Genomic DNA, 10092 nt, shown 5'->3' with positions numbered 1-10092 from the left:
GCCACTAAAACACCAACACCAGTGATTCAGACTGAGAGCAAGTTCATCTGCTGTAAAGAAACACATTTTCATTTACTAGAAACATTTAGAAACATTGGTGTCAATATTGATATAATGAGACTTTTGATTACAGATGTTTTGTGTTTTGGCAAAAAATGAGCACAGATTTTTGTTGAGATTTCTTCTGAAAACTCAAGAAGAGAAACGTGAGATTATCAGAATCAGAATGAGCTTTATTGCCAGGTATGTTTACACATACAAGGAATTTGTTTTCATGACAGAAGCTCCGCAGTGCAACAGAATGACGGCGACAGAACAAAAAACACATAATAAAAGAATAAAAAGTACAAATAAGTAGGTTAGGAATGACAATATACAAATTGACAATTGTATGTGCAGGTATATTACAATAGGCAGTTATGTATGTACAGGTATAATATGTGCAAAAATTTAAGAGTACACTAAGTATGTGTTAGATAAATATGTATGTGTATATAAATATAAATATATGTCTTCTTATGTGTCTTTTCAGGTGAAATATTTGAGAAACAAGAGATTTCAGCTGAAGTTTAATCACCATTTACAAGAGACAGTTTTTTTATGTGAGCATATTTACTTTGTGTTCTGTTTATATCGAAGCAAATTAAACGTTCCTTATCCAAACATCATAAGTTATCTCAGGTGAAAAAAAAGTAGGCTATACTTTCATAATGTAGGCTACATAAAGTGATTTATTTTCACGCACTAATTTTTGTACTTAATATACCTACTAAACATGATTCTTTAGTACTTCTTAATATAAACTTAAGATCATCTAAGTGTAGGCTACTCAACAGTGCTATTTTGGGACACCATGAATATGAACTAAAAAGCGCTTTTAACATACTATCTCTGTGTTAAAAAATTTTATTTAGTCACCACTTGTAGTGCACTAGTGTATGAAAGATGGGTTTCATTTTAGTTCATATTCATGGTGTCCTAAAATAGCACAGTTGAGTATACAAGATGATCTCAAGTTTATCTTAATAAGTACTAAATTAATAATTTTTAGTATATTAAATACAAAATTAGTACGTGAAATTAAGTACTTTAAGTATATTATGGAAGTGCACTTTTTTTTCCCTCTTGAGACGACACGTGAATATAGAGCCAGATTTTTGTTTATGTGAAACTCAGCTAGCAGAAAACACAACTAAAGTTATATTTTCCTATATTATCTTTTGAGTAGCCAAAAAAATCTCAAGAAAACCTCTTTAAAACAGGAAGAAAAGTCACTTACAAAATGAGATTAGATGAACATGAAATAAATCTGACCAAAATGTCTCTGTGTGGGTAGAAAACAAGTGAATGAATCTTCATCAGAAGAGACAAAAAACAGCAACTCACTTCAATGTCTGACTTGTATCATAATTACATACATAAGCTTTTTGTGAAATTAGGATTAACTAATTAATCTTTTTCTGACCTCTTCATATTTAAGGAGAGAATATAGTTTAGGAAGACATTGCTTGTTATGATTTTCAAGGGTGTAGAATTTAGTAGAGACACTATAACATGATCCTACCAATATCAGACACTACTAAACTGTCCCTAGCAATAATTTGATCAAACAATGAAATGTCTGTTGTCTGCTATTATGTTCCCATCAACGCCAAAAATCAAACTTACACCCTTTGATCATCTGCATGGATTTTAGCCGATAATTCCAGCAATCGACTATCAATGCTGAATATCATCAAAACTGATCAATCAGTCAATCTCTATTATTTCAATGCTGTTGAAACAGAAATCCAGCAATACATCTAAACTATTTCATCCTCAAAGAACTCCAAAGCTCGTCAGATGATAAACCCTGTGCCAGCGTTTTCATTTATTTTGATACAGTTTTTAAGTTATATTCTGTATTCCATTCATAATTGATATTTTGCTTTCATTTTCATTTTATTTAAATAGACACTTTTACATTTACTATGTATTTATATGTTTTGATACCTTGGCAATAATTAAAAAAAAAAAAGAATCTGGGGTGTTCCTCAATATCACTGAAGCTCATTTCAAAATATTTTTTTTAGATCAAGATACAGCAGCGCACACATTTCTCATGACGATATCAAGTGAAAGTCCCTCTTCTCGAGATGATACATATTTTAATAAAAGAAACATACATACAAAGGTTACGCACTCAAATGTTAGACTGGATTAAAATATTAGAAAATGTACAAGTGATAAGTTGTCTATTTCTGAATTTCAGAATACACAGTTATGATGATCTATATTAAATCTGGACAGCTCAGGATATAAGCCCATCACTGAAAATATTACATTGATTTTTCTTCGTTTTCAGTGCTGTATAAACATATCAACTATTTTCTTAATGTACTTTGGATAAAAACCTTGACACCCCCATTACTACTACATTGTTTAGTAAATGTGTGACGATCTCTGTTTTATGTGAGGTTTTCCTCTTGAGTGATTGTTCTCTGGTCGTTTCTTTGAGGAAAACCTGTTGTCTACTTCCTTTTAGGCTTTTAAAAGAAGTGAGATGAAGGACCACGAGAGAGAGAGCTGAATTTGTTTAGTTTCCTTGAAGCTTGTTTCTTCTGTACATCAACACTGCTACACACATTACACTTCCATGCATTCATTGAACTTTACATCACTGATTCCTGTAGTTTGATTTATTTATTTTTTTAATAAATTTTCATGTAGTTTTATTTTTTTTTATTTTTTTATTTTTATGAAGATTGTATCTTACTTCTTTCTTTCTTGTGTGTGTCCCTGTTTTTTGTTCCGTCCCTTTTGAGCCACGGAGCGTAACAGATGGAGACTCGTTCTCCGTCACAGTAGGATCCAATCAATGTGAGGATGATTTTGGAAATATTTTGATCATTTTTGTCGTATTCTGTAGTTTTTGATTCTTTGAACATGTTTGGAAATGTTTTGGTGAAGACGCTTTGAGGGAAATCTATTTTGAATAATACAACAACACAAAATACAATTAAATACTCTCAAAAAATTACACATTTTCACACAAAACAACACATTGTCACCTCGCACATCATTAAAACAATTATGATATTATAGGAGATGATAAATATTGCGCACTCCTAGCTCATTTACTTTGTTCATCCTAAGTGACCAGTGTGTCTCATAGTCCTGTGTTTTAACTCTCTTTGATCTGTGTGTCTCTGTGTCTTCAGTCTCTGTGATCTGCACTCTGTGTGATCTGTGTCTCTGTGATGCTGTGTGTCTCTGTATCTTCAGTCTCTGTGATCCGTGTGTCTCTGTGTCTTCACTCTGTGTGATCTGTGTGTCTCTGTGTCTTCAGTCTCTGTTGATTGTGTGACTGTGACGTCTCTGTAGCGGCTCTTATTCACCATCAGCTGATCCTGAAGAAACTGGACTGAAGTCTAAATACGAGAGTCCTACAATAAAACACACAGACAGTCACATATGAGTATGAGACATTACTGCTGTCACATCACATCAGCAGATCCAGCTCAGAAACACACAGTATATTCATATTACAGTCAGAGATATGAACAACTGATCATAGATTAATAACAGTGAATGATTAAACATATTTATAAATCTATCAATTAAATATTCATATACCAGTCACATCACAGAACATATATTCACAGATATCATCACAAAATTAAACAGTTTAAAGTACAGAAACTAATGTGGAGCTGAATTATCATCTTATATTCTCCAAATATATATGTTACTAAACTTTGGTCATTTTAAAAGATTTAAATAATAATATACTCACAGTAGTCTAATCTCTCCAGTTTATAAAGTGGATCATCTTTAAGATCAGAGAGTAACTTCACTGACCTTCATCTGTGATGCCACACTTACTCAACCTGTAGAGACTCAGGTGTGAGGGGTTTGATCTCAGAGCTGAAGTCAGAGCAGCACAACCTTCATCTGTGATGCCACACTTACTCAACCTGTAGAGATCAATGACACACTCTTCACTCTCTCAGATCAGATCAGTTTAGCTGTGAATCCATTAGTAAAGAGAAAGTACAAATCAGTGTGTGATGCATCATTGGACTGAGGTTTTTAAATGTCAAAAAAAAAAAAAAAAAAAAACCTCGATCATAAATCATTTAAAGCCTTAATCAAAAAGAAAAAAAAAAAAAAATTACTTACACACTGTCAGGATTTTTAACTACGTTTCTCTGTCTTATGTAGACATTAATTCAAATCTGTTTAATAACACAATTCATTACACGGCTGAACTTTATAGTGCTATTTTGATCTGTAATAATATGTATGGAGTAGTGGTGTGTGTGTGTGTGTTTCTTCATCACCCAGGGACGGCAAATCCTGAGATCAGCTACACTGTGAGATATTATTCATACTTAGTGTAAATTGTGGCAGATAGTACTTACACCTCAATGTATTGCAGTGCTTTACAAAACTGTAACGTAATAACATATTCTTTATATGATTCTATTCATTATAAACTGATGCTGCCTTCTACTGCCCTCCCAAATCTCCATTCCTAAAGCCCCCTACACCTGCTCCTAATCACACTGAAGCTGCTGATCAGTAAAGCTGTTCTTGAAGCTGCAGGAAGAGACTCACGCTTCTGAGTTTGGGAACAATATGAGCTGCATGTGATTGATTCACCAGAACATCTGATCAAAGTGAGGACACCACATATAATTTTAAAGGGGTCATATGATGCTGCTAAAAAGATAATTTTTTGGGTATTTGGTGTAATGCAATGTGTTTATGTGGTTTAAGGTTAAAAACACACTATTTTCCACATACTGAACATTATTGTTGCTCCTCTATACCCCACCTTTCTGAAACGCGTTGATTTATAGAAACCTCATCGTTCTGAAAAGCGAGGTGTACGCTGATTGGCCAGCTATGTGCATTGTGACTGGCCCGAATACCTCAAGGGTGTGACGGAAATGTTACACCACTTACCATACTGTGATGCAGTCTCCCAGCACGATGAGACAAAACCAGTAAAACCCATTACAAACGAGGCATTTATTGCATCCAGTGTGGACATAATTACTCATTATAATGACTTGTACTGTGTCTTTACGTGTTGCGTATCGCGCATGCATAAAAATAAAAACCGTGTCTGCATTTGTGATCAGAGAAACAACAAAGCTCTACTCTACACCGCTCAAAACTCGCGTTTGAATCATCATTGGCAAACTCTTCATATATAAAAAACGTATTTACAGACTGTGAGTCAGAAGTGGCAGATTGTCCTTGCAAAGAGTGAGGAACGGCCGGTGGATTCAGCTCTAGGCATGACAAAGCGGATATCGTCCTCTTTTGGAAGGCTAAACAAGGTTTTGCTTTCACAATGAAACACACAGCGCCTTCACGTCATGTCGGTGGTGGCAACAATACAACAACGAGAATAAAAGTTAAGCCTTCTTTCTTTGCATGAACATTTGGGCGTGTGTTATGCAAATCTTCCCACCCCCTAGTGACATAGAGATGTGGGGGGTGTGTTAGAACGAGCCTTTTTAGGGATGTGTGGTTGACTTTTATAAAGAATATCTCTTTGGATTAGAGACTCTTTTGCAACTTTATAGATCTTCTTTATGCACCAAGAGCTTGTAACACTCCAAAGATAAAGAAAAAAAATAATAATCGCATCATATGACCCTTTAATTATATACAGATTATTTCCATGTTTTGAATATTTTCTTATGTTTTTCTTTAATATAAACACCTCTCTGAGCTCATATACAATGGAATAAATGAGAAGAAATGCAGATTTGTACTCGGGTTGGTCATCTCAAAAGCCACTGTTCTTACTCTCTCACTTATCTGACTGGTTTCTTTAGTAATTTTGTCTGATAACAGTTAAGCCTCTGCTAACAAGACAAGCTATTAGCACTTAGTGTAAACAAAATCCATTTGAAGGTTTTGCTAATGACAGAAACACGTTTTAACATGAACACAGAAGTCCACACATGAACAAGAAACAAACCAAAAACAAAGTCACACAATGTTTTACTTTCTGTATCTCTGTATCTTGATGACAGTTGTCTCATCCAATCAGTAGTAAGTATTCCATTCACAAAACAATACCTAATTTTTACATTTTGTCTGACTTGTCATTGTGTTTTTTGGCTTTTTGAGTGATTCTAGATTATTCTCAGACAGATTCAGTTCTCTCTGTCAAATATGATCTTACCACAGTTTCTCCAGTTTACAGCGAGGATCCTCCAGTACAGCAGAGAGCTGATTTACACCAGAATCTCCTAGATTATTCTCAGACAGATTCAGTTCTCTCAGGTGTTCAGGGTTTGATCTCAGAGCTGAAGCCAGAGCAGCACAACCTTCATCTGTGATGACACAATCCCACAACCTGTAGAGAACAATGACACACTATTCACTCTCTCAGATCGGATCAGTTTAGCTGTGAATCCATTAGTAAAGGGGTCATCAGATGCCCATTTCCACAAGTTGATATGATTCTTAAGGGTCTTAATGAAAAATCTGTAACATGTTTGGTTAACGGTTCTTATGTGGTTCAGCGTAAAACAACAGAGCTTTGACCCCCGTCAAATATAAGCTCTTTTCAGAGTAAGCCACTTTTTGTAGCATTTTTACGTTGAAATGTTAAGGAACTCTGCTGACTCCGCCCATCTCTTTATTAGCCGCTCTCTGAGGGACTGTTTATTTCAGTTTGCAGCTTCATCGTGAAAATTGCTAATTAGCACATTATATAGGAAAGGTGATTTGCAAAGATTCATCTAAAAAACATCTTAAACTCACTTCCTCATGGAGGTGAAACTGGATGACAAATGATTCGCGCGAACAGACACATTTATGTAGATCGGGGGCACATTCCCTTCAGATACAAACGTAATCCATTGCAACTTCAGCGGCTCAGATGTCGGAAGTAAATGTCGACTGCTATGTTCATTATTACATCCAACAACAAAACACCTCAATCACATAGGAGTCATTCTTGTGTACATCTGCTCTGACAGTGACACAATGGCGGACTGATGACAGTCCCTCAGAGCAGGTCTGAGGTAAGACACCAGTCCAGTCTGTGCTGAAACACTACTGTCAATCAAACTAGTGTGGGAGGGGCTTCACCTGTGATGTCACAACAGACATTCTGTGATCGGCTCGATTTAAGAAAGGGTGAAATGATTTAATCAAGATAAAAAAAAAAGCAAACAACCCCGGTGGATTTTTAATCACTATAGGGTGGTTGTGTACACACACTGCCAACACAGATTTCAGTTCAAACAACTTGTAAAAGTGCATGTAGCATCATATGACCCCTTTAATAAAGAGAAAGTACAATGTGTGATGGATCATTGGACTGAGATTTAAAATGTCAAAGAAAAAAAAACCCTGAACATATATTTAAATTCTCATTCAAGAAAGATAAAAAAAATTTATTACATACTGTCAGTATTTTAAAACAAATTGTCTGTCTTATGTAGACATTTATTCAAATCTGTTTAATCACTCTATCCATTACACAGCTGAGTTTTATACTGTGTTCTTTTGATCTGTATTAATATGTATGGAGTGGTGTGTGTGGGTGTGTGTGTTTCTTCATCACTCAAGGATAGTAAAACCTGAGATCAGCTACACTGTGAGATATTATTTATACTTAGTGTAAATTGTAGCAGATAGTACTTACACCTCAATGTATTGCAGTGCTTTACAAAACAGTACGTAATAACATATTCTTGATATGATTCTATTGATTATAAACAGATGCTGTCTTCTAGTGTCCTTCCTTGTGTCTATTCCTAAAGCCCCCTACACCTGCTCCTAATCACACTGAAGCTGCTGATCAGTAAAGCTGTTCTTGAAGCTGCAGGAAGAGACTCACGCTTCTGAGTTTGGGAACAATATGAGCTGCATGTGATTGATTCTCCAGAACATCTGATCAACGTGAGGACACCACATATAATTTTAAAGGGGTCATAGGATGCTGCTAAAAAGATAATTTATTTTGTGTATTTGGTGTAATAAAATGTGTTTATGTGGTTTAAAAAACACATTATTTTTCAAATACATTACAACATTCCAAATACCTCAAGCGCGTCCTTTCTGAAACGAGTTGATTTTTACAAACCTCATTGTTCTGAAAAGCGAGGTGTATGCTTATTGCCCAGCTATCCAGTGCATTGTGACTGGCCAAATACCTCAAGCGCGTGACGGAAATGTTACGCCCCTTAACATACTGTGATGCACAAGACAAAAGCATGAGACAAAAACCAATAAATCCCATTACAAAATGAGGCATTTGTTGCATCCAGCGGGGACATAATTACTGAATATAATGACTTGTACTGTGTCTTTACGTGTTGCGTATCGCGCTGCATAAACATAAAACCGCGTCTGCATTTGTGATCAGAGAAACAACAAAAGTGCTACTCTACACCGCTCAAAAACTCGCGTTTGAATCATCATTGGCAAACTCTTTATTATATATAAAAAAAAAAACTTACTTACAGACTGGGAGTCAGAAGTGGCAGACTGTCCTTGCAAAGAATGAAGAACGTCTGGTGGATTCAGCTCTAGGCATGACGAAGCGGATATCGTCCTCTTTGGAAGGCTAAACAAGGTTTTGCTTTCACAATGAAACACACACAGCGCCTTCCATGTCGGTGGTGGCAACAAAACAACAGCGAGAATAAAAGTTAAGCCTTCTTTCTTTGCATGAAAATTTGGGCGGTGTTATGCAAATTTTCCCACACAGTGACGTAGAGATGTTGTGGGGGTGTGTTAGAACGAGCCGTTTTAGGGATGTGTGGTTGACTTTTATAAAGAATATCTCTTTGGATTTGAGACTTTAGTCTTTGCAACTTTATAGATCTTCTTCATGCACCAAGAGCTTGTAACACTCCAAAGATAAAGAAAAAATAATTTGAATCGCATCATATGACCCTTTAATTATATACAGATTATTTTCCATGTTTTGAATATTTTCTTATGTTTTCTTTAATATAAACACCTCTCTGAGTTATATACAATGTAATAAATGAGAAGGAATCCAGATTTGTACTCGGGTCGGTCATCTCAAAAGCCCACTGTTCTTACTCTCTCACTTATCTGACTGGTTTCTTTAGTAATTTTGTCTGCTAACAGTCAAGCCTTTGCTAACAAGACGAGCTATTAGCACTTAGTGTAAACAGAATCCATTTAAAGGTGTTGCTAATGCAGAAACAGCTTTAACATGAACACAGAAGTCCACACATGAACAAGAAACAAAGTCACACAATGTTTTACTTTCTGTATCTCTGTATCTTGATTGACAGGTGTCTCCAATCAGTAGTAAGTATTACATTCACAAACAATACCTATTTTTTACATTTTGTCTGATTTGTCATTGTGTTTTCATACTTTTTTGGGTGATTTGTTTTTGACTTCACAATTATTTTACAGTGTTTTATATGTTATCTTACCACAGTATCTCCAGTTTACAGAGAGGATTTTGTAGTACATCAGAGAGCAGATTCACTGATTTTCCTAGAGACTTATTCCAAGACAGACCCAAGTGTCTCAGGTGTTAGGGGTTTGATCTCAGAGCTGAAGCCAGAGCAGAACAACCTTCATCTGTGACGCCACTCTTACCCAACCTGTAGAGAACAATGACACAGTGTTAATTGTAGTTGAAGTGTGTGTAGTTTGTTATTGACTCTGGTCTCAGAGCAGGAGAGGAGATCATAATGACAAGCACTGCCACAAACTGCTGCTGACAGAATGAGATTTCTGCATGTTGATGCTCAATGCTGCTGTTTGAAACTGTCATGTGCTTCAGCACTGAACAGACACACAGAGCTGAATGTGAGATATTGTTTCATAGTGATATAAGGACAGATCTGTCTGGAGAAACAGTCACTTACCTCTAATAAACACCTACAGGAGGACATTTGCTTCACAGGACCCACATTTCCCCTACTGCATGTCATTTATTAGCTCTTGTGATCAAACACATCATCGTGTCATGTTTGGCAGCTTATAAACTGAACAGAAATCACTAAATCACACATTAGTATCTGAACATTCAGGTTAAATCTTTATGACATCTGTGAGAACACAATGAGCTCATGGGATTTCAGA

The 10092-nt window shown here is 35.8% G+C and overlaps 1 long non-coding RNA gene across 1 annotated transcript; it reads right to left on the bottom strand.

Annotated features, from left to right (window-relative positions):
- Positions 1 to 3253: 3253 nt before the first annotated feature.
- LOC122138561 lies at positions 3254 to 3846 on the bottom strand. The gene is made up of 2 exons (XR_006155680.1): positions 3776 to 3846; positions 3254 to 3425 (listed from the first exon to the last, which is right to left on the bottom strand). It is a non-coding gene; the product is annotated as an uncharacterized LOC122138561 (long non-coding RNA).
- Positions 3847 to 10092: the final 6246 nt, after the last annotated feature.

Source organism: Cyprinus carpio, chromosome B9 (genome assembly GCF_018340385.1).
Source record: "Cyprinus carpio isolate SPL01 chromosome B9, ASM1834038v1, whole genome shotgun sequence".
Classification (NCBI taxonomy): domain Eukaryota; kingdom Metazoa; phylum Chordata; class Actinopteri; order Cypriniformes; family Cyprinidae; genus Cyprinus; species Cyprinus carpio.
The sequence above is the reverse complement of the archived record's forward strand: the minus strand, read 5'-3'. Positions and strand labels throughout refer to the sequence as shown.